General features: G+C 38.1%; 1 long non-coding RNA gene across 2 annotated transcripts in view; it reads right to left on the reverse strand.

The window, feature by feature from the left end:
- LOC138918203 (uncharacterized) overlaps nt 1-23799 on the reverse strand; it is a 47682-nt gene that overhangs the window by 18000 nt on the left and 5883 nt on the right. For both annotated transcript variants that reach the window (XR_011427233.1, XR_011427232.1), the window contains exon 2: nt 17765-17869. This is a non-coding gene — a long non-coding RNA (uncharacterized lncRNA). The remainder of the gene's footprint in view (nt 1-17764; nt 17870-23799) is intronic.

The following is a 23799-nucleotide window of genomic DNA, read 5'->3' on the forward strand; positions in this document are numbered from 1 at the left end:
CCATGAGATCTATTTTTATCAGAAATAACTATCTTCTGTTTGCCCATTTATGAAGCCACACAGTGGAGTCAGGTTTTTCTCACTGCTTTTTCCTTCTCTCTTCCCTTCTGTAAGCACCCCGGCTTTACCTCGTCCCCCATTCCACCCACTCTATAGAAACCCCACTTCCGAGCATCCAGATCCCCAGTTCTCAGACTTTAGCACACAGCAGAACCACCTGGCAAGCCTCGCACCGCCCCATCTCCATCCCCCAACCCCACCCCCAGAGTTTCTGCCTCCTAAGTCTGAGGTGGAGCCCACGTTTTTGCATTACTAACAAGGTCCCAGGTGCTGCTGCTGATCCAGGAATAAAACGTTAGGAACCAATTATTTAGATGATCCAAGAATCTATTAACGGCTGAACTTGTGTGTCTTTTCTGAAATTCAAAAATCAGGAGCATGGAACTGAACCATAAATATCTTTTAATATTCTTTTAATATCTTACCTAAAGGAGTGTTTTTTACTAAAATATGCTGAGAATAATATATTAACAAGAAGGTAACAAGTCCTCTTATATTCTGAGCCCTCTTATATTCTGAGCAAAGGCCCCCCGCGTCGAAACCCATTTATTTAACCTTAACGGATGCAGCTAGTTTTTGTGAGAATTGTAGTAGCCCCTGGTTACCTGCAGGTGGCAGAATATTCCAGGATAAATGTCATCTCTGTTTATCTTGTGAAATAATTGACACCTTTCAGAAGAATTTATCAAAATTGGTTTGTATGTTAAGTAAAGAGAGGAAAACATTTTAAAGTATAATGGGTACAACATTCTGCACAGGAAAAGGAATGTTATTAGCAATTTGGATAATTTATTTGGCAGGTCTTGAAAAAGCAACATTTAATAATAATTATTATAAATAGGTATTAAATGCTTACTATATGACAGGCTATGTATTAATTGCTTTACATTGATTCTGTCTCTCAATTCTCAGAGTAAGCCTATAATGTGAATTATCACTGTTTTTTTTTTTTTTTTAGACTGACACCTGAGCTAACATTTGGTGCCAATCTTTTTTTTTCTTCTTCTTCTCCCCAAAGTCCCCAGCACATAGTTGTGTATTCTAGTTGTAGATCCTTCTGGTTGTGCTGTGGGACGCCACCTCAGCATGGCTGGACGAGCAGTGCTAGGTCCACACCCAGGATCTGAACCAGTGAAACCCTGGGCCACCAAAGCGGAGTGCACAAACAACTACTCGGCCATGGGGCTGGCCCCCAATTATCCCTGTTAAATAGAAAAGAAACCTAAGGTTGAAAATTCCACCCATCCTTCAAGTTCATTTTAGGCTTTTCCTTGTTCTAGGAAAATTTTTCTCAATATCCCCATATATGAACTCTCTCTTCTCTTCTTCCTTCTCTCCCCCTCTCTCATAGTAGTTTCATAGTCTTCACTGGATTACTGGCGTCATCCTCATTCACAGGGATGCTGTGATAATTAAAATTTTAAGTGAGACAGTGTATATGAAAGTTATTTGTTTTAAAAACACAAGACCCTATTACAAAATAGGGTGCGTAGTGAGTTGAAAGGTAGTCCCCCAAAAAATGTGTTCACATCCTAATGTCCAGAACCTGTGAATGTGAGCTTATTTGGAAAAAAGATCTTTGCAATTATAAGTTAAGCTAAGGATCTTAAGATGAAATCATCCTAGATTATCCCAGCAGGCTCTAAATACAATAGAAAATGTCCTTACTAGAGATACCCAGAGAGAAGAAGAGAAAGCCATTTTCAGACAGAGGCAGAGATTGGAGTGATACAAAAATAAGCTGCAGAGAGAGGTAGAATAACTTCTCTGGGTCACACATCTTCTAGAGGCCGGTTCAGAGACACAACTCATGCTGCCCAACTCAAGCTTCAATCCATCCACCATCTTTAAATGCCTCTCAGTGTATTACAGTAAAGAAAAGGTGAAAAACAGACATGCCTCCTGTGGTTAATGCCTGGGTTCACATCTTTTTAATGAAGGAGGGTTTAACAAATTCACAAGTAACTTTTCCTTAGCAACAGTGCCTTAATGACAGCATCATAAAATTATAGTATCACTAGATTAACGGGAAGAAAGTTTGCTTTAAGTCTGCTGGGAAAAGCAGACTGCAAGACAGAGATTCTGTTCAGACATCCTCCCAGGAGGGGGGTAGGAAAAATCATAATTCTGTGTTTCTTAGATGATGAGATACTTTTTTTTCAGTTTAAGAAAATTTCTTCTGGAGTCTTCAGTTCCATGTTCCTCAACGTATAGCCATTTTATCCCACGCACCACTTAGCTGAGCACCCCCCTCCAACCCCTGCCCCCAGAGCTGAATCAGATATATGCCTCCTTAACAAGGCCCTGGGTGTGCACTAAGTGAGAGAACCACTGCCCTCAGGCCCACAATTACGGCGCCACCAAAGGAGGACCTCATATTAGAGATGCAGTGAGTGGAACATGCCGGGTTTGAAGCCAATGGATTTTGTTAGCGTCTCGATGCCGCCACTGAGTAATTTTCTCAACTTGGGCATTTATACTCAGTACAGCAAGTGGAGTAGTGTCTTCATGCTAAGAGAGTACGGGTGGATGGGGGTGGGGTGAGAGTGAAGGGAAGGTTTTGAAGTCAGACCATAACACTAAAATAAACGGTATTTAAAATTACTCTCGAAAATGAACATCATTTCAAGTGCCCATCGTTTAAAGGTTTGTACTTCTTCAGTTGTAAATTAAGACTTTTTGCTATTAGCGGTCATGTGTGTGGGGGAAAAAAAACGCATCTTTAAATGCCTGACTTGTCCTCACCCCGGTGTGATTCCCACCCGCTGAGAGGAACAAAGAAACAGACTGGTGGAAGAAATGGCAGGTCTACACCTTCCTCTTCACACCAAGTCCTGAACAGAAGATCCTTCTGGAGAACAGAGAGCAAAGTCACTTTGAAGAGTCATTTTCTCCTCTCCTTCCTTGGGCTTCCCTTTCTCCCTCTCTCACTTTGCCAAGGGACTGGGGTTTAATTCGTGGCAGTTGAACACATTAATGATAGGATTCCAACATATTCTTTTCTTAAAAACATATATCACACCTTGAGAGTATATTAAATTATATCCCAGTGCAGTGTCTGGCATGTCACAAGCACTCAGCATGGGGAGCGATCTTTTTAAAGCTTCTCTTACTACTGTTGTTAGTTTCAGGGTTGTTTGAAAACTAAATGACATCTATGTATAAGGAACCTGGACCATAGGAGATGCTTTTAAAAATAGTTATTGTAATTACCCTCGTGGCATGGCCATATATCTGAATCTAGAAGGATCTAAAGACACCCCTGTGTGTTACAATCTTGTGTACCAAGGACCATGAGATACAGCGAAGTGAAGGAATTATTTGCTGAGCCTTAAAAAATAACTTTGGCATGAGTCTGTGTTTACTTGAAGTTTTTTTTTTTCCTTCTAGTATAATAATTCCTATCAAAAAGAGAAGTCTTTGCCTTAAAGTATTTGTCAGATCAGCAGACTCCTGAACTACCAATTTATTCCTTATGGACCATTAACCCAGCTAGATATTTCCAATCGGCTACTCCAAAAACACATTAGTTTGAATGACCAGCCTCCTTCCTGATGGCTCGCAGCCGAGGATGTTGCAGAAGGAAGAATAGATGACTTGAAATGTCTGTGCATCAGCACCAGCAGTTTCTCCACGAGGTTAGATTTGACCAGTCATTTTTGGAAATATAATATTATTTATTCATTTTGGCAAACCGCAGACCCCTGTCTGCAGTTTTGTTTTTATATGTCGTATTATTAGAGGTCTTTGGCCCTCTCCACTGGGTAAAATTATCTGCTGCCTAATTGCTTTCTCAGACTCCTCCCCACTTGGACCCCTGATGGGATGGACCATGCTGGCTCCTCTGGTGCCCACTGGTATCTTGGCACAAGCTAATAATTAATGCAGCTAATCGTTGAATAGAGTATCTGGTTTCAGGCACTGCCTCTCTGATGTAAGACATCACCCTTAAAAATTGCAAAGAAACCTAGAAATGTCAGAAATTCAGAATGTGGTAAGATCCATCAATCTCTATTTCTTTAGTAATTCTTTGTCCTGTGATAGTCCCCAACTTATGAAGTCATCTTAAATGTAGTCAAATATTTCATTGAAAAGAGAGAAGATCTATGGGGAAAAAAATAAAATGGAAAGGTGGAAAACATTCAAATGAGGTTCCAATTGACAAAAGCAAGAATGAGAACACATATTAGATCTCACTGTAGACAAACGCCTCAATAGAAAGAACTGAGTCATTAGAAACATTTTTCTCTGTTCTTTTAAGAGCTGTATTTACTTTCTTTGAATTAATTGATCTTAACATGTAAGCTATATCATCTGCTATTTCAAGACTAACAATACTAGAGTTGTGGAAACAGTATGTTAATGTAGCATCTCAAGGCCTTACAACCCCTTTTTAAAATACACATTCTATAGAGCTATAGCCTATATACCAGAAAAGTGCACACAGTGTAAGGATAGGGCTCAATTTCTTTTTAACAAGGTGGATATACCCATGTAACCAGCACGCAGATCAAGAAATAAGACATGACCAGCACCAGAATGTCTACTCAAGCTTATTCAGGGAGTGACTGTCCTCCAACAGGGAATCTGTGACTTCTAAAACCAGAGATTTCTTTCACCTCTTTCTGAGCTCTTCATAAACAGACTCATACAATTTGTGTTCTTTGGTGTCTGGCTTCTTTTGCTCAACATTGTGTTGAGATTTTCCCATGTCGTTACTCTATTTATTCTCATTGCTTTCTAGGATTCCATTGTACAGCTATGGCACTATCCATTCTACTATGAATGGACATTGGGATTGCTTCCAGTTAGGGACTGTTATGAACAGTGCCACTATGAACATTTAGCACAAGCCTTTCGATGAACAAGTTTATGCATTTTGTGGGGTTGCATACATAGAAGTGAATCATTAGGTCATAGGGTAGGCTTATGTTTAGCTTTAGTAAATATTGACAAAGAATTTCCAAAGTGATTGTACTTATTTGCACTCCTACATGAAAGTTCCAGTTGTTCCATATCCTTACCAATATTTAGTATTATCTCTCTTTTTAATTTAGCCATTCTGGTTGTGTGAAACAACATCTCATTAGCATTTAATTGCATTTCCTTGATGACTATTGAAGCTGAGCATCTTTTCTTATGTTTGGGTATCTCTATTTTTTTTGTCAACTACCTGTTCAAGTCTTTTGCCCAGTTTTCTGTTATGTCATCTGCTTTTTCCTTTGTTGATTTCTTGAGTGTCTTTGTATGCTCTGGTTCCCAGTCCTTTCTCTTATTTAGGTTCTGTGAATATCTTCCTCCACTTTGTGGCTTGTGTTTTCACTCTCTCAATGGTATTTCTTTTATGAATATAAGTTCTTTAAATGTAACGCAAATTATCTTTTTTCTTTTATAAAAGCACTTTTTGTGTCTGCTTAAGAAATTTTTACCTACTCCAGGTCAAGAAGAACTTCTCCTATTTTTTTTCTAAAAGCTTAATTGTTTTATCTTTGACATTTAGATCCCAAATCAATCTAGAATTAAGTTTTATGTTTGGTGTGAAGTGCTAGTCAAGATTCTTTCATGGATATCTAATCCTGCACAGATTTTGTTCAGTTACTTAGACTGTTTCTCCTCTGAACTATTTAAGTCAAAATCTATTCTTCCCATCATCTTGCACAGAGGATAAATATTTACAAAATAGAATCACATTTTACGTATTTTCATACTTTATATTTGGTAACCTAGTTTTTATGCGCTTAGCAGTTCATAATGGACCTTATTAAAGTATAGATCTGCATTATCATTTTCGTAACTATGACATTCTATTGGAATGGCTGTGTAATAATTTATTTAATCCATCTTCTATTGGTAGATATTCAGGTTGGTCCAAACCTTGCAATATCATAATCAAGGCTGTGAGTGATCTTTGAATGTGTAGCTTTGCACATTTATTAGAATAGTTATTTTTAATACTATTGAGAATTAGTTTGCTGGGCCAAAGGGTATCCACATTTTAAGGCTTTTGAGCAGAAGGTGATGTCCTATGAAGCTTAAACTTCGGGGCCCCTTACTTACACAGGCACCATTCAAGTTCCTGTAGCAAATTTTCTAATTGGTAACTTTGTGTCTTTTAGCAGTGATTAAACGGGCTCTTTTTCCTTCATCTTTGCCACATACGGTATCATCAGTTGAAGGCATCATTTAAAGGGCCCATTGTTACTTTTGATAATGTCTATCTTTGGTTTGATAAAGTCCACTGGTTCTTTTCCCTGTGTTTATTGTCCAACTAGTTATTGGTAATGGGAAGAAGAGTTTCGCTGGCCCCATGAAGTAAAGAGTGCCTCTAACAGATTTCTGATGACATTTTGGGTTGATCTTCCCATAGTAACAAAGAATGCTATCCATTTCGATCCCAAGTCAAGAAGGAAATAGCAAGTACAGAATTGTCCTTGTGTCCCAAGGAAATGATAGTATTTAGAGATATATGTGTGACTCAGTATAAAGAGCAGGGGGAAAAAGTTGCAATTTACTATTTTTTGGCATTCAAGTGATCTGAACTTGATTTAAAATGAAAGTTAAGGTCAAACTACCACATCATCTGCTTAGGTTGCAGCTTTATGTCTTTACTCATAAATTTTTACTATAAAATGTTCTTCCCAGGCAAAGAAAAAGATGAGGAAAGAAAAAGGAAGGGCCTCGGTCTGTTTTTGCTGAGAGGCATGATAAATGCAGCGTAATCGAATCTAATTTCCTCTTTTAGATCATTAAAATCTTCATCTAATCTCAGTCACTGAGTAATCAGAAATGAATAATAAAATTTCTCTCTGCCCATTTAAAACAAACAGGTATTCTAGCTACCTTTTTACTTAAAACTTTGAAAAGTAATAATTTAAATTTTGGAAACCCTGTTGATAAAAGGGGCATTACAGAAGTCGTTAGCATGGAATGTAAATTCAAAAGCTGCTACTAATGTCTTTCCATCCTTGCTCCTCCCCCATACTCGTATTTCCAAGTTGATGGCTTTCTTTTTCTTTTAAATGACCTTCTCCCCTTGATGAGTCTATACACAACACCCTTTAACATAACAGATTGTTGGCCATTTGTGCAAGAAGTAAAACCACTTTCATGAATACAAGTTACTCATTTTTCTGTGTGGGGTTTGGCGTTGCCCATAACTTCAGATAATCCTCGCAGCCTGCAGCTGTTAGAGGGGGCCGTCCATCACGCGAAACAATCCCATGCAGTCAGATTAAGTTTAGGCATCTGGAAAGAGCACATCTGAAAATAAGTTTTATGATGACACCCAGCAAGCAGCTTTCTTTTCTTGCAATACCTAAAAGTTTCTGAGCAAAGAGGGCGTTGGCTGATAAACTTGGCAGAAATGTCACCCAGTACTAAGAGAAGTAATTTCCTTCCAGAACAAAGATGCCAAAGGAAAAAGCAACTCAATTTAGGAATGATGTAAATAAATAAATAAATAAAACCCTAAGTTTTCAAGGGGAGTCTTTGAGTAGAGTTTTTTTCTTGTCAGCTGAGCATTTCACAAGTTCTGCTGACTTTCTAGATCAAGTGGAAACAGAAATACAATTTTCTACTTGTGCAGCCAAATCCACTTGTATGGATAGCTCCACTGAACAGGCGGTGCTCTGAGCTCAGGATGGCATTAAAAATAACTGGAAAAGTGCTAAATCACACATTCCCTACCACCATCAGAAATTTAAAAAAAAGAAAAGAAATCCCTGGAAACACATGTTTAATTTCCTCCAAGCACTAAAGATCCTTGATTATTTTTACATGATATTGTGAGATATTTCAAACATACGGGTAAGAATAAACAAAATTATAAGGAATGCCCGTATGTCCACTGGTCAACATTGTCAAGCTATTTCACTTGTTCATTATCTTAAAGAATTAAACAGGATATAATTGAGCCCTCCCTGTGAATTCTCCTATCCACATATGCTTTTACATTTCTACTAAATATTTCATATTGATAAACATTACAAACTATTCTGATATTTTATTTTATTTTTTACATTTGAGATTGATTTCTTGTATATAAATTATCCATCAACTTACGTAAAAGGAAGAAGGAAAGAGGATATGGACATGGGAAAATATTAACTTAATTTTTGTACTTTGGCAAATTTGTTACAACTTACATTTTCCAAATTCATGAGAAATAATTGATATACATCACTGTATAAATTTAAAGCATACAGCATGATGATTTGATTTACATATATTGTGAAATGATTACTACAATAGATTTAGTTAGCATCCATCTTCTCATATAGATACAATAAAAAGAAAAGAAAAAAGGAAAAAAAATTTTCCTTGTGGTAATAACTCAAGATTTACTCTCTTAACAACTTTTCTATACACGATGCAGCAGTGTTAGCTATAGCTATCATGTTGTACATTACATCCCTAGTATTTATTTATTTTATAACTGGAAGTTTGTACCTTTTGACCATCTTCCTTCAATTCTCCCTCCTCCCATCCTCTGCCTCTGGTAACCACAAGTCTGATCTCATTTTCTATGAGTTTTTTGTTTTTGTTTTTGTTTTAGATTTCACAAATCAGTGACATTACACAGTATTTGTTTTTCTCTGACTTATTTCACTTAGCATAATGCCTTCAAGGTCCATCCATGTTGTCGCAAGTGGAATAATGTCCTCATTTTTTATGACTGAATAATATTCCATTGAATATATATACCACAACTTCTTTATCCATTCATCCATCGGTGGATACTTAGGTTGTTTCCATGACTTCACTACTGTAACGGCATTCTCAGTAAGATCTGATCCTCTGCTGCTTCATCCTTGTTCCTAGGGCATGGCCTTTCTGATGTTTATTTGCAAGCCTGACTTTTTAGGCCTGAAAAAATGGCAGGAGATTCAATCCTGCTCTTTGGGAGTTTTGCGCTCAGCTCTTTAACATTCTATCTCTAAAGATTCAAAACTTGCAAATTTTGACAAAAAGAAAGTGGTTGTGTGTTTCAAGAAAGCCCCGTTTCTCCAACTTGTCTTCAAGATTACTATAAGTTTCACTCTGACTTTAGGATCCTTTTGTGCAGTCTCCCAGCTTCCCATGTACACCCCAGAACTCACTGTCTGTCTTGTGGGGAAAACCAACCCCATTTGGGCCTTCTCAAGTTTCCAACTCATCAGCCAGGATCAAGTACCCACAAGTACTAGATCTTCAAGTCTGCTCTTTCCTCAACTAGAGTTTCTCTGTTTGGATAAAGCATTAGCCTGACTGCTGCCTAAATCGGCAAATACCCCAGGAGAAAAAAAGGACTGGTGATTCTCAGCTCCCATTTGAAGTTCCCTCCACCCTACTCTGAGCTCCAGCTTCTCTCGTCCTTGTTATTTCTATGGCTCCCCTAGATCTTCAAGTATATGTCTTTGGTACCTTACCTGTCTTCGTTAGTTCTTGCAGTGGGAGTGTTGGCCTGCTTTGAGTGACTACATCCTGCCTGGAAGTAGAAGCATTCACTTCAATGCCTAAAATTTGAGGCCCTAGAAGGTTAAGGTAAACACTTTGCAACTGTCTCTGAGACTACCCTCCACCTTCAAAACCATAAGTCAATCTCAAAATTTGAGAATTATAAAAGAAAAACGTTGATTAATTGGGCTATAATCAAAATTTTAAAACTTCTGAGCTTCAAAAGATCTTTGAAAAAAATGAAAAGAAGCCACAGACTGGGATAAAATATTCCTGATAAATATATCATGTTAGTTTTTTTTAAGTAATTTCATTAATCAAATGACATCATCAAGAATTTTTCCTTTGGAGAAGTAAAAAGATCATTATTTACTCATTCGACATTTTTAAAACTTTTTCCCAGTGTCCAATGTTCCAGGCATTGTCCTTGGTACTAGTTGAATGTACCAGGCGTGGTTACAGTCTTCACTTATGATCAAAGGACAAAAACAAAAAAATCTGAGTTTACAAAGACAAAAAAATTTCTGTATGGAATCATTATATTTGTTGATGAGTCTCTTAAACAGCTTGGAAGATAGTGATCATTGATTTTGATGAAGCACTTGGAAATATGTTTTTATTTAAGAATGTGCCCTCCTCTTAAGAAGTTTGCCTAGAGGAATGTTTGCTAGTTTAGGTAGAGTGCTGATGGCCACTGAGAAGCCTGGCGTTTTAATGCTGATCTCTGCAGCTGCCTTTGACAGTGCTTGGGATCATTTGATTTTCCTTGCATTCTCAACATCCCTTCTTCCTTACAAATAATCCTGAATTTAAGTATAGGGTGTTTAAGGAGCTCTAGTCTGATATTACCATCCACTTCCGGCTTTTGACTCTAGTAACACCAGATTGCTTATAATCCTCTCACCTGGATGATCCCTCTCCTTATTCAGTCCTCCATGCTTTGGTCATTCCCTTCTTCACAATGCACATGCTTTTCTCCAATCTCCTTTTGCTGTTTAAGTACACTTCATAAAGACTTGGTGCAGGTATCGTCTCATTACTGAGGCTCCCAAATTAAAGAGGATAGCATTCTTCTCTGCCCACCCCTAAACACCTCTATGTGCTCAACTTTATTTTATCATTTTATTAAAATTCAACAGTTGAAAACAGACTCTAAGTACTGCACGATCTAAAGAGAGCTATCAACAGTGTGGGACAACAACTTGCAGCTCAGACTTTCCAACAGTTGCCTGAAAAGTCCCTACCACAGTCAACCAACTCAACTGGCTAGTTTCCGTTTACATAAACTGATTACTAAAGGGGGTAAATGTGGAGTTTAGCTAAGCTACTACATGCTATTGTGGCCTCAGTATCCGTTTTGTTTGGCCAAGTGGCCTGCAGAGACCTTAAACTGACATTAGCCTCCTCATGTAAGCCCGTGTCCTAGTTAGCAGCCTGCAGAGTAACAAGCAAATGTAAATTCCTGATATGACTTCTCCAACAGCCCTTGCAATCAGCAATCTCCTCTGCCTCCCAGCACCTGTGTGCCTTAGGCACCACTTAGATGAGACTTTCGCGGGGCTTACCAAAACCCTGCTCTTTTGGTTTGAATTGACCAATCCGGCCCCAGCCTAGGAGCCCTAGGTCACTCCACCCACGGATCCAAATAAAGGCATGTGCCCCAGCTCCTGCCTCTTTCTGGCTCTCTCTTTGTACTCTGCCTTGATCTCCTCATTTAGCCCCTTGAGGCATGCTATGTACTTCCTCCAGGACCTGTGAGTAATAAACTTCTCTATTTTAATTTCTCTTGTGGTCTGTTGTTGAACCATGGCTCACCATCCAGCACCCTGTGCTCCACTTAACAGATGTTAATTTAACAAAGTCATAATAGGAAAGGGGTGGAGAGAAAGTCAAATTCAGATGCCAAAGACTTTCCCCAATGCTCCAGTCCCTTTCTGCATTCTTCTCCCTCGGAACTTCACACTCTACTCACATGCAAGTGAGAAAGGAAATTTTGACACATCCACTCATAGAGAGAAGGAATGCGTGAAATGAGGGGGAGACTGGAATTTCTTACTCCGGTATGATGTTTGCATAGGCAATGCACTTGAAGTTTCTTTCTGTTCTTTCTGCTCAAGGGAGAAGAAATTTGGGTAAAGATGACATGATTATTTAGTCCCCACAATTTGAGCCACTTTGCTGTTAAGGAACCCAAGAGGGCTGCCTGCCAACCAAGAAACTCCTACAGCTCTAGGCTGTGAGATGGGCCACTGGGAGCAGGAGCTAAGGAGGCAGGGGAAAGGGGTGGAACCTGAATTTGATCTGGAGTCTGCCTGGGCCTGCTGGTCTCCAGTACCGCTCTACTCCACATTGGCTGTAGGGACTTGGGCAAAATACTTAATTTTTCTCAGCCTTAATTTTCTCATCTATAAAAAGGGATAGTCTAAAAACTGACCTTATAGGATTTTAATAAGGAATACACAAAAGAGTGAAAGAAAAATGCTTAATATAGCACTTAGCATAAAGTAAAAGCATATTTAACAATAGTTAATAAATGTAAGCATTGATTTTTTTTTTTCTCTGCTTCTAAGACTAGATTTCATCCCAGATCTTTATCAAAGTTGGATCCCCTGGCAGAGCCTGGTCCACCCAGCGCTCAGTTTAGTATCAGGGTTTCAGTCTCTCCCATTCTACTATATCCTGCTGTATTTTAATTAGCTTTGCCTACCGGTGCCCAGATATGATTAAATAATTGGGTTTTGTAGTGCAAACATTTTTCTTTTTTAGATTGGCCCTGCATTAACATCTGTTACCAATCTCCTTTTTTTTCTCCCCCAAACCCCTGCAGCACGTAGTTGTATATCCTAGCTGTAGGTCCTTCTAGTTCTGCTATGTGGGATGCCACCTCAGCATGACTCGATGAGTGGTGTTAGGTCCATGCCCAGGATCTGAACTAGTGAAACCTTGGGCCGCTGAAGCAGAGGGCAAGAACTTAACCACTCGGCCATGGGGCTGGCCCCATAAAAATGAAAACTTTCTTATCCTACCTCTTAAAATATCCTAAATTGTATGATAAGGTATCAGGAAACTTTCAAAAGCCAGAGGTACAGCCAATCTCAGTGTTTGGATTGTGTAAAGAAAGCACACGCACACTTCAAGTATCTGAACTGCAAAACTCATAAAACCAACAGAGCACAGTAAATATACTGAGATATGGAATATACAAACATAGATTGGCCAGGCCATGTATAAAAATAAAACTCCAACTCACAATCTGCAGCAACCAGCCCAGGAAATCAGCTGGCTATCTGTAAGTCAGACTTCTATCTCCAGTAACAATCCAGGAAGCCAAACAATAACCCCTATAATGTTGGCCTAAAATGGTCAAGACTTGATTCTTGTTATTATTATTTGCTTTTACTGACAGTTTCCCTAATTTTTATCCCTGCTTCCAACTTTGGAACAATCAGAAAAAGCTAAATGTGCACCTTAAGCAATCAGATAGGATGCCCATCTTCTGGTTAGCTCACCGACAGCTTCTCCACACCACCAGCCTCCAATCAGGGTACACCTGAAGCCTTCCTTTCCTCTACTAAACTTCCCCTTCCTCTGCCTGCCTTTGAGTCTGCCAAAACACAAGGGATGGGGGCTGACTCTCTTGCTTTAGTAAGCTCTGAATAGATAGCTTTTGCTTGTTCTCGTTTGGGTGGTCTTTATTTCCACAATATTTAAGTGTAAAATCTTGTTTCCATTTTATCTTAATGAAATCTGGTCACATATTAAGCTATGGCTGTACGGTATCCTGCATAATGGCTGGTCTCATTGAGGGGTACCACTGAGGCTTAACCTCTGGCATCTCATAAGCACCCAGAGTAAAACATGGCACAGTGAGAAATAAGTCAAGGTCCAGAGTATGTGACAGGAAGCAATTAAAGATTTAAGAACCTCTAAAAGTGAATGAGGGCTCCGTCTGCCCCACCAATCTAGGTCAACTCTGAGAGGATAACCTGGTTGATCTGGAAGGCAGTTAGAAGTGTCACCTTAAAATTAATTATGTAGTCAGGTTAACCATTAACCCACTGACATCATCACAAATGGTCAACTCATTTCCTGTTTTCATATTACCCAAAAACTCCAAACGCATTAGGAATTCCCAAACGTTCAGCAACGATTTTTGTTGACTATGTTTTCTCTAACCTATACATACATTACCTTTAAAAAAAATAATGTAAATGTATACCAATATATTCCTTAATAAGTAGATTATTTTAACCTACTAGAGAATTTTCAAGTCCTTTGCCCCCCACCCCCTTCAGTTCTTTTATTTTAAGACCAGAGGAACTAAGCTGTTTCAGAAGCTTGAGTGGTGTGTTGGGTTAGGGCTTGGGAGAATGGAGCACCATCATACAACGGAAGAGGAAGAAAGCTGCTCTTAAATTTTTTTTAAGTGCATTTTGACAATAACATCCCCAGGCTATAGAGCTAAATTGCTTTGTTCATTTATGAGTGTCTGTGTCTCCTCAATAAGTCTTTAACTCCCACAGAGGAACAATGAAGCCAGAAATAGCGATCATCATTAATTCAGAAGAACCTCACTTAGTGTGGAGTCCAAAATAAGGCTGGCTCATCTTAGACACTGGTTTCATATATTAAGGTATTTTGGCTATGTGTATAAAGAAAGATTTCAATTTACTCCATCTGCAGCCTCTTATGCCTACTAAGGGAGTGTCAGTAAGCTTGGGTTCCAGCTAAGACCACCTCCCACTCATTCTTCAGATCTCAGGGTGATCAACACTTCATCTGGGAAGCCGCTCTGTCGCTCCCCACCCTCACGTCCCCATCTCCCTATTATATTCTGTCCTTGCTCTCTTGCCCCCATATTTCACATAGTTTCAATCTGGCATTTCTAGTGTAATTGTCTCTTTAACATTTGTTTCCCTAATAAGGCTATGAACTCCATCAGAGTAATGACCCAGCACAGTTTTGCTCATTTTTCCATAGTGCCAGGTTCTTAGAAGGGGCCCAAATATTTCTTGAGTGAGTAGATGTATTAATGATTGAAGTTCATGGCTGGGACGGTGGAAAGGTGAGACAAAGAGAACTAAACTTTTCTTCTCAAAAAAGCAAGAATTTGGGAGTTAATGCAAGCAGAACAGCGTATAAAGCATGGTGCGTAAGTAACGGGTAAAGATGGTGGATGGGCAACATGACAGCTGGTGTGGGCACGCAGTGGAGGCCATGATGGTAGTTGGAGGCCCTTCAAAGACAGAAATATCTAACGGTCAATTTTTAGGTTCCTAGCTATGAATGACAGAAGGTCATCCGATATCACTGAAGTACTATCTACTATGAACATAGTCTTGAGTAAGTAGTATCCAATGAGAATGAAAAACACAGAGGCCCAGGAAGAATTGAGAGTAAAGCTCAGGACAAACCTCAGATGAATGCTTTTTTCCTCACACCCTCAAATATACTAGAAGGAGGTTTCCAGGGCTGATATTAAGCCAGGAAGTACTGGTACCACTTATTAAATGTAAGTTGTATTGTTGTATTGTACCACTTCTTAAAATACAAAATTGCTTTCATACTGGTTAGTTGAACTACTGCCATTGGCCCCTTTCTCAGGACCTCTTGGAGTGCTTGGACCCCTTGTGATCCAGCAGGCTAGGGCACAGTGCACCTGGCACAGTAGAAGGCCTCCAGGCCCGCCACCAGTTCTGAGTAGACAGTGACCCGGCCAGAGCAGCTGTTAAATATCTTTATCTCTCTAGATGGCATTTGCAAAGAGAAGGGAGACGCTGCTTTCTGAGTTTTTCTCCAAGGCTACCTCAAACCTCAAACTTCAAAGGAAAGAGTACTAGTCAGTTTTTTAGGTACTCCCTGCAATTCTTTCACTTGTTCAATTTTTAGAAATATTGCTCATCACTGTGATTGCACGATCATATTCCCACCTACAATCTATGAGAGTTTCCATTTTTCAATATCCTCATCATATGTCGACACAAAACTTGTGCATGCATGTTCATAGCAGCTTCCTACATAATGACCCCAAACAGGAAACAATACACACAGCCGTGTACAGAGAATAAATGAGAATGAGATATACCATTTTTAAAAGAATCACGTTAGATTTTTCCTAAACCTCTACCAATATCTCATAACATCCTCACGTTCTTGGTTTCTATCTATGATAAACTACCAAGGTGGGGTACTACTTTACACTCCCACCAACCGTGTATGCAAGTCCGAAAGGCTCATCACCAACATTCTGTGGCATTAGACTTTTAATTTTAGCCGTTCTAGTGAACATGTTGTAATATCCCATTGTTGTTTTAACTTACGTTTCCAATGATGAACAATAATGTAGGGCACTTTATAATGTGCTTATTAGTCATTTATATATCTGTTCAAAATCTCTCCTCGTTTTTTTAAGTTGGGTTTTGTTTTGTTTTTTTGAGGAAGACTGGCCCTGAGCTAACATCCGTGCACTTCTTCCTCTGCTTTATGTGTGGGATGCCTGCCACAGCATGGTTTGACAAGCGGTGCATAGGTCTGCACCCGGGATCTGAACCAGCGGACCCCGGGCCACCGAAGCGGAACGTGTGAACTTAACTGCTGCGCCACTGGGCTGGCCCCTTAAGCTGGGTTTTCTATCTTCTTACTGTTGAGTTGTACGAGTTCTTTATACATCCTGGGTTGAGTCTTTTGTCAGATACTTGTATTGGGAATATTTTATCCCAGTCTGAGGTTTCCCTTTTTGTGTTTTCAAGGTGTCCTTTGAATAGCATAAGTTTTCGGCTTTTGATTAAATCTCAGCTTATCCATTTTTTTCTTTTCTAATTCTCAATTTTTGAGATTGGCTTAGGGTTTTCATGGGAGCGTTAGTCTCAGAGACGGTTACAAAGTGTTTATACTGACATTATATTAAAGACATCAATTCACAGATTCCATCAGCTCTGTGACACCCTTGAAGGATAAATAAAGAAAATAACACCAGGACAAACTGACGTCAAACTTTAGAAAACCAAAGGAAGAGAGAAAATCTTAAAATCATCCAGAGAAAAAAGACTCGCTATTTTTGAAGGAGAAGCCATAAGCTTAAGAGCTGGATTTTCAACAGAAACCATAGAACCTAGAAGAAAATGGAATGACATCTTTCAAATGCTGAAAGAAAGAAAAATCAAATTAGATTTCTATATCTAAGAAAAATATTCTCAGATACTAATATGAAATCCAAACATTTTTAGACAAAACCTCTGAGAATTTGTCACCAGCCGACTTCCACTTCAAGAAATTATAAAGGAAGTTCTTTGGCTGAAGAGACTAGTTCCAGATAAAAGCACGGAACTGCAAGAGGAATGAAGCTCACCACACAGGGAAAAAAGGGCTAAATCTCAAAGAATATTGACTGTTACAACATTAATACTGATAGCAGCTTGTGTAGCTCGTGAGGTATGATGTAAAATACACACCATCCATAGCACAAAAGGCAGGAGAAAGATAAAAGAAATTAAACTCTTAAATTTCTTACATAATTTGGGAAGTGGTAAAAGTACTAATTTGAGATAGACTGTCATAAATCAACAAGGCCTATTGAACTATAACCACTGAAAGAATTACGTAAGAATGGATAATTAAAAGCCAATAAAGAGAAAAATAAAATATATTTCGGTATACCAAAACACAAACAAAGCCAACAGAAAATATCAGGATCTATCATAAATATACCACAAAGCCTGCCATAGCTAATGTATACTTTTATTCCTTTCTGCCAAAGCGTGAATTCACAGTCCTGATCCACCATCCACCTGATGGGTTCCATTTATTTCAGCCTGTTAGAGACATGTTTTTATACTGAACACATGAAAGAGGGTTCCTGTTTCCCAGCCACTCAGTGATAAATGTCATGGTCAGAGGCATCAAACTAGCTAATCTTTTGGCCAAACTTTCCTATCAGTATTATATAAGTGCGGATTGAAGATGAAACAGGAGAGAGGGGAATAGAATAAGCACACTGCATGAGTTAGGTCTGACTAGGTTCTGCTACAGTAAGAACACCAAAGTCTTAATGGTTCCGAAAAATAAAGGCTTATGTCTCACTCCTGTGAGATGGGAATGGCAGTCAACATCAGCTCTCCTCCATGTTGTCTTCATTTGTGATCCCAGCTGAAGGAATATCCCTTCTCTGAAGCTGGTCCCCTCTCGTGGCAGTAGGATAAGAATAATTGCAGGACAAGACAATAAATTTTAAAGCTACTGCTCCAAAATAGCACAGGTCACTTCTACTCACATTTCTTTGGCCAAAGCGAGTCCCATGGCCAAGGCTGATATCAGCAAGGTCACAAGTATTCTCCAGCAAGGACAGGTCATAGGGGGTGGCCTGAGAGCAATGGGTCTAGAAGGAGAAACAGTGAATATTTCAAAAAATACTACAATCTACCACGTACATGGTATTTCCCAATCAATATATATGTTATATCACCTTCCAACCACTATTTGGAAACTATCTCAGTTTATATGAGATGATCTGATTAATTTGCTTCTTCTCTAAGGCTGAGAATAACTTGACACTGTTTCTTATTCCTCTTTTTCTTTTTAGATTATAATCTGGTTATATCTATATCACATTTCCTCCTCATTTCTTCTTTTTTTTAGCTAAATCATTTTTTTCTTTCCTTCTTTATTTTTTTTAATTCAGATATAATAAACATATAACATTGGATTCGTTTTAGGAGTACAACATAATGATTTGAGATACTTACATATTGTGAAATGATCACTATAATGTGTTTAGTTACCATCTACCACCAAATATAGCTACAGATTTTTTTTCTTGTGATAAGAACTTTTAAGATTTACTCTCTTAGCAGCTTCCAAATATATGATACAGTATTATTAACTATAGTCACCATGCTGTACATTACATCCCGGACTTATTTATCTTATAACTGGGAGTATGTACCTTTTGACCACCTTGACATATTTTGCCCACCCCCAACACCCACCTCTGGCAACAACTAATCTGTTCTCTGTATCTGTGAGTTTAATTTTTTTTTCCCTGATCCCACATATGAGTGATATCACACAGTATTTGTGTTTCTCTGTTTGATTTATTCCACTTAGCATAACGCCCTCAAGGTCCATGTGTGTTGCTGCAAATGGCAGGATTTCATTCTTCGTTATGGCTGAATAATATTCCATTACATATATATATATATATATATATATATATATATATATATATATCACCTTTCTTTATCCATTCTTCCATTGATGGACATTTAGGTTGTTTCCATGTCTTGGCTATTGCGAATAGTGCTGCAATATACATGGGGGTGCAAATATCTTTTCGTGATAGTGATTTCATTTCCTTAGGATAAGTATCCAAAAATGGAATAGCTGGACCATACAGTAGTTCTATTTTTAATTTTTTGTGGAGCCTCCATACTGTTTTCCATTGTGGTTGCACCAATTTACATTCCCACCAACAGTGCACAAGGGTTCCCTTTTCTCCACATCCTCACCAAGACTTTTTATCTCTTGTCTTTTTGATAATAGCCATTCTAATGTGAAATATCTCATGGTGGTTTTCATTTGCATTTCCCTGATGATTAGTGATGTTGAGCAGCTTTTCATGTACCTGTTGGCCATCTGTATGTCTTCTTTGGAAAAATGTCTAGTTAGATCCTCTGCTCATTTTTTATTTTGATTGTTTGAGGTTTTTTTTCTATTGAGTTGTATGAGTTTTTAAATATATTTTAGATATTAACCCTTTATCAGATATATGATTTGCAAATATTTTCCCCCATTCCATAAGATGCCTTTTCATTTTGTTGATGGTTTTCTTTGGTGTACAGAAGCGTTTTAGTTTGCTATAGTCCTACTTGTCCATTTTTGCTTTTGGTGTCAAATCCGAAAAAGCATTGCCAAGACCAATATCAAGGAGTGTATCCTATACATTTTCCTCTAGGAGCTTTATGGTTTCAGGTCTTACACTCAAATCTTTAGTCCATTTTGAGTTGATTTTGTGGTTAGTATAAGATTGTTATCCAGTTTCATTCTTTTGCATATGGATTTCCAGTTTTCACAACACCACTTGTTGAAGAGACTGTCCTTTCCCTGTGGTATATTCTTGTCTCCTTTGTCATAAATTAATTGACCATATACTTCTGGGTTTATTTCTGGGCTCTTCTGTCTATTCTGTTCCATTCATCTAGATGTCTGTTTTTATGCCAATATAATACTGTTTTGGTTACCATAGCTTAGTGATATAATTTGAAATCAGGGAGTGTGATACCTCTAGCTTTGTTCTTCTTTCTCAAGATTTCTTTGGCTATTCAGGATATTTTATAGTTCCACACAAATTTTAGGATTGTTTTTTTGATTTCTGTGAAAAGTGCCTTTGGAATTTTGATAGGGATTATGTTGAATCTGTAGATCTTTGGGTAATATGGGTAATTTGGGTAATATGGACATTTTAATAATATTAATTCTTCCAAACCATGAGCATGAACTATCTTTCCATTCATTTTTGTTTTCTTCAATTCTTTTCATGAGTGCTTTATAGTTTTCAGTGTACAGGTCTTTCATCTTTTTAGTTCAATTTATTCATAAATATTTTATTCTTTTTGATGCAATTTTAAATGGGATGGTTTTCTTAATTTCTTTCTGATACTTTGTTATTAGTTTAGAGAAATACAAGTGATTTTCTTTACTGGTTTTGTATCCTGCAACTTTACTGAATTTATTTATTAGTTCTAGCAGTTTTTTGGTCAAGTCTTTAGGGTTTTCTATGTTGATATCATGTCATCTGCAAATAAAGACAGTTTTACTTCTTCTGTTCTGATTTAGATACCTTTTATTTCTTTTTCTTGCCTAATTGCTCTGGCTAGGACTTCCAGTACTATGTTAAATAAGAGTGGTGAGAATGAGCCTCCTTATCTTATTCCTAATCTTAGAGGAAAAGCTTTTAGTTGTTTACTGTTGAGTATGATGCTAGTTGTGGGCTTGTCATATATGGCCTTTATTATGTTGAGGTGTGTTCCCTCTATACCCATTTTGTTGAGAGTTTTAAAAATCAAGATACATCTATGTAAAACATATAGAGTTTTCCAGGAATATATTTTTCCCTAAGAGATTTTATTGAACCAAATGTGTTTACCAATCAATACGGTTTAAAATCAAGAAATATTCATTGTATTTGTCAGTTCTAAGCTATGTGTACATAAAGCAGATGTATTTTCCTGTTTTTAAAAGAGCTATTGCTATTGAGTGTAATTCATCATGGCTGGCTGAGAGCAGATTAGTTTTCATCTGAGGTCTTATACCTCATTTTCCACATAGTAGATGAATAAATAGAGCAGATTCAAAACATGGACTTCATCACAAAGGAAAATTTTGTAAGTCAACATTCATTGAAAGGGTTGAAGACAGATGCATCCCTTTTAGTAATCTACAATTACGAGCTTAAAACAGACTTCTAGAGTCAAGATATCAAACACCTCTGCAATTCTCTGTCCATGTTTTGCATGTAATTGCTGCCCATGGTATCACAAGCCAACTGAATGGATGAGGAGGAGGGGAAGGCTACACAACAACCATGACAACAACAGTATCCTACACATACACCACACTTCGTAGTTTACAAAGCAGTCTCACATCTGTAACCTCATTTCAACTTGCACACCTCTTTGTTGTAAACAAGATTGGTGTTAATATCCCCATTTTATTCAGGAGCAAAATGAGACTCTGAAACATTAAGTGATTTGTCCAAGTTCACACAGCTATTTAGAGGCAGAGCTTGAAGTCAAGTACGTCTTTGTGCCCTACCCAATGATTTCAAACTTTGTATGCCTGCGCACCAACAGAGGACTTTGTTTAAAATGCGGATTCTTGTCCCTACCTCCCACAGATTCTAATTCACTATTTCTGGTATGGAGCCCAGAAATTTACATTTTTCACCAGAATCCTAGGTGATTCTGGCACAGGACAAACCCCATTTTACCTAACATTGGGAAGGATGACGAGGGATAGGAAGAATCTGTGGGTAGCATTTAACATTGAATATTCATCACTAGCCCAATAAGAAAAAACTTAGCCTACTCCTTATCATTGGTAACTTTAACTGGCATAGTAGTTAGTTAGGATGAAAGAACCAGTGATGCTGGTAGATGTTTTTAAAGTAACATGCTCGTAACATCATTCAACTTAGTCCCATTCGAGCTTTATGAACAGTTGATTTGGGTTAATTTTGCCTGGTTATGATATTACCATCCAATAATACTCAGGTGCCAGTGTCCAGGGATAAGACCCTGTTGTTCCTTTGGGACAACTTTAATAAGACTGAAGTCTTAGTCTCAATAGGATGACAGTTTGCCAACAGATGATACCAACCCTTACCTAACAATCCGCATTATAGGCAATTGAGTGCTGCAATTTTTTTGACTGAATTTTCTTATTTGGTTCTTTTAATATGACTTTGAGCAACAGGACTTGCAAACCAGGATTACAAGAACTGATTTATTTTGAGCAAGTGAAGTCAAGAGTCATGTTTTAGAAAGACTTTTTTTTGTATTTCAGGCAGGTCAATATCAAAGGACATTCACTTAGAGAGTGATGACCTGGTGGTTTTTTCACAAACGGAACAAGGATTTTTCATGTCACCATGAATTTAATACTGTCTCTTGTGTTTTCCTTTGCAATCTCTTTGATTGGATTACGTTCAAGGATACACAGACCTCTTGTCTTTTGAGTACATTTAAGAGTTCGTTCTCCAGCTTTGACGTTCAGCTCAAGAGTTTCAACAGCAATTAATCAGAACTATCCATATGAGAAACATCATTAATCTTTGCCAGACAGAAGCGGTTATGTTTGCAACTCAACTTCAGTGGACTCTTTGGCGGTAAGATTTGCCATTTTATAAATGTTTTGAAAGGGAAGACAAGGCTTTGAAGCAAAGTAGGAGAAATGGTTTTAAAGAGTTAGGAGCAGAATCCAAAAGTCTCTCCACCAGCCCTAGAGGAAACATTTGTTTCTGCTGCAGCTTATGAGAACAGTCACTTCCACGTTGAACACCATCCAGGTGTGCATTAGGGCATACGGTTATCCATCCTCCAAATTTCAGTCCTCAGCTCTTCTCTGCCCTCTTCCCCTGGATGAGCTCATTTCTTCCTCATTTCAATTATCACCTCACTGCCTCCGTAGAGATGACTCATGGATCCATTCAGTTACCCAGCAGGTATTGAAATCCCACTGCTATAATAACTGTCATCAGAATAGCTTCCATTTATTAAGTTCTCACTATTGCCAGATGCTGCGCTAACTCTCTCTGCACTGGGGAGAGTCGGGTATGGCGGTTAAGATGGTGCAGGGTCTGGAGGCCAACTGCTTGGGTTTGAACAACTTTGGGCACTTACTCAGTTCTCTCTGGTTCTGCTTCCCCCTCTCTAAAAAGAGTAACTAGCCATAGAGTCTTGTTTGTTTTTTTCTTTAGAATTAAATAAAAGATTTCCTATAAAACATTTAATATAGTGCCTTACTCATAGTAAACTTTTAATCAACATTGGTTATAATAAATTAATTGTTATTATCTGTCTTATTTTTATATTTTAGAATGATACCCTTAGGATGTAGTTACTATTTTTTCCAATTTTTTCCATACCTGTGTTCTTAATCATCATGATAAGAGCATCTCTGGATTATGCCCTGTGAGAATAATGCATTGTTAGAAAAGATATCATTTCCTTAAGAAGGATCTTTTCGAATATCATGTCTTCTCAGACAAGGGAAACAAAAGAAAAAATAAACAAATGGGAGTTCATCAGACTAAAGAGCTTCTGCAAGGCAAAAGAAACTAGGATCAAAACAGAGAGACAACACACAAATTGCGAGAAAATATTTGCAAATCATATATCCGATAAGGGGTTAATCTCCATAATATGTAAGGAACTCACACAACTGAACAATAAAAAAACAAACAACCCAATCAAAAAATGGGCAGAGGATATGAACAGACATTTTTGCAAAGAAGATATACAGATGGCCAATAAACACATGAAAAGATGTTCAACATCACTAATCATCAGGGAAATGCAAATAAAAACTACACTATGATACCACCTTATGCCTGTTAAAATGGCTACAATCACTAAGACTAAAAATAACAAATGTTGGAGAGGGTGTGTAGAGAAGGGAACCCTTATACGCTGCTGGTGGGAATGCAAACTGGTGCAGCCACTATGGAAAACAGTATGAAGGTTCCTCAGAAAACTAAAAATAGAAATACCGTATGACTCAGCCATCCCACTACTGGGTATCTACCCAAAC

This window comes from Equus caballus, chromosome 16 (assembly GCF_041296265.1).
Source record: "Equus caballus isolate H_3958 breed thoroughbred chromosome 16, TB-T2T, whole genome shotgun sequence".
Taxonomy (NCBI): Eukaryota; Metazoa; Chordata; class Mammalia; order Perissodactyla; family Equidae; genus Equus; species Equus caballus.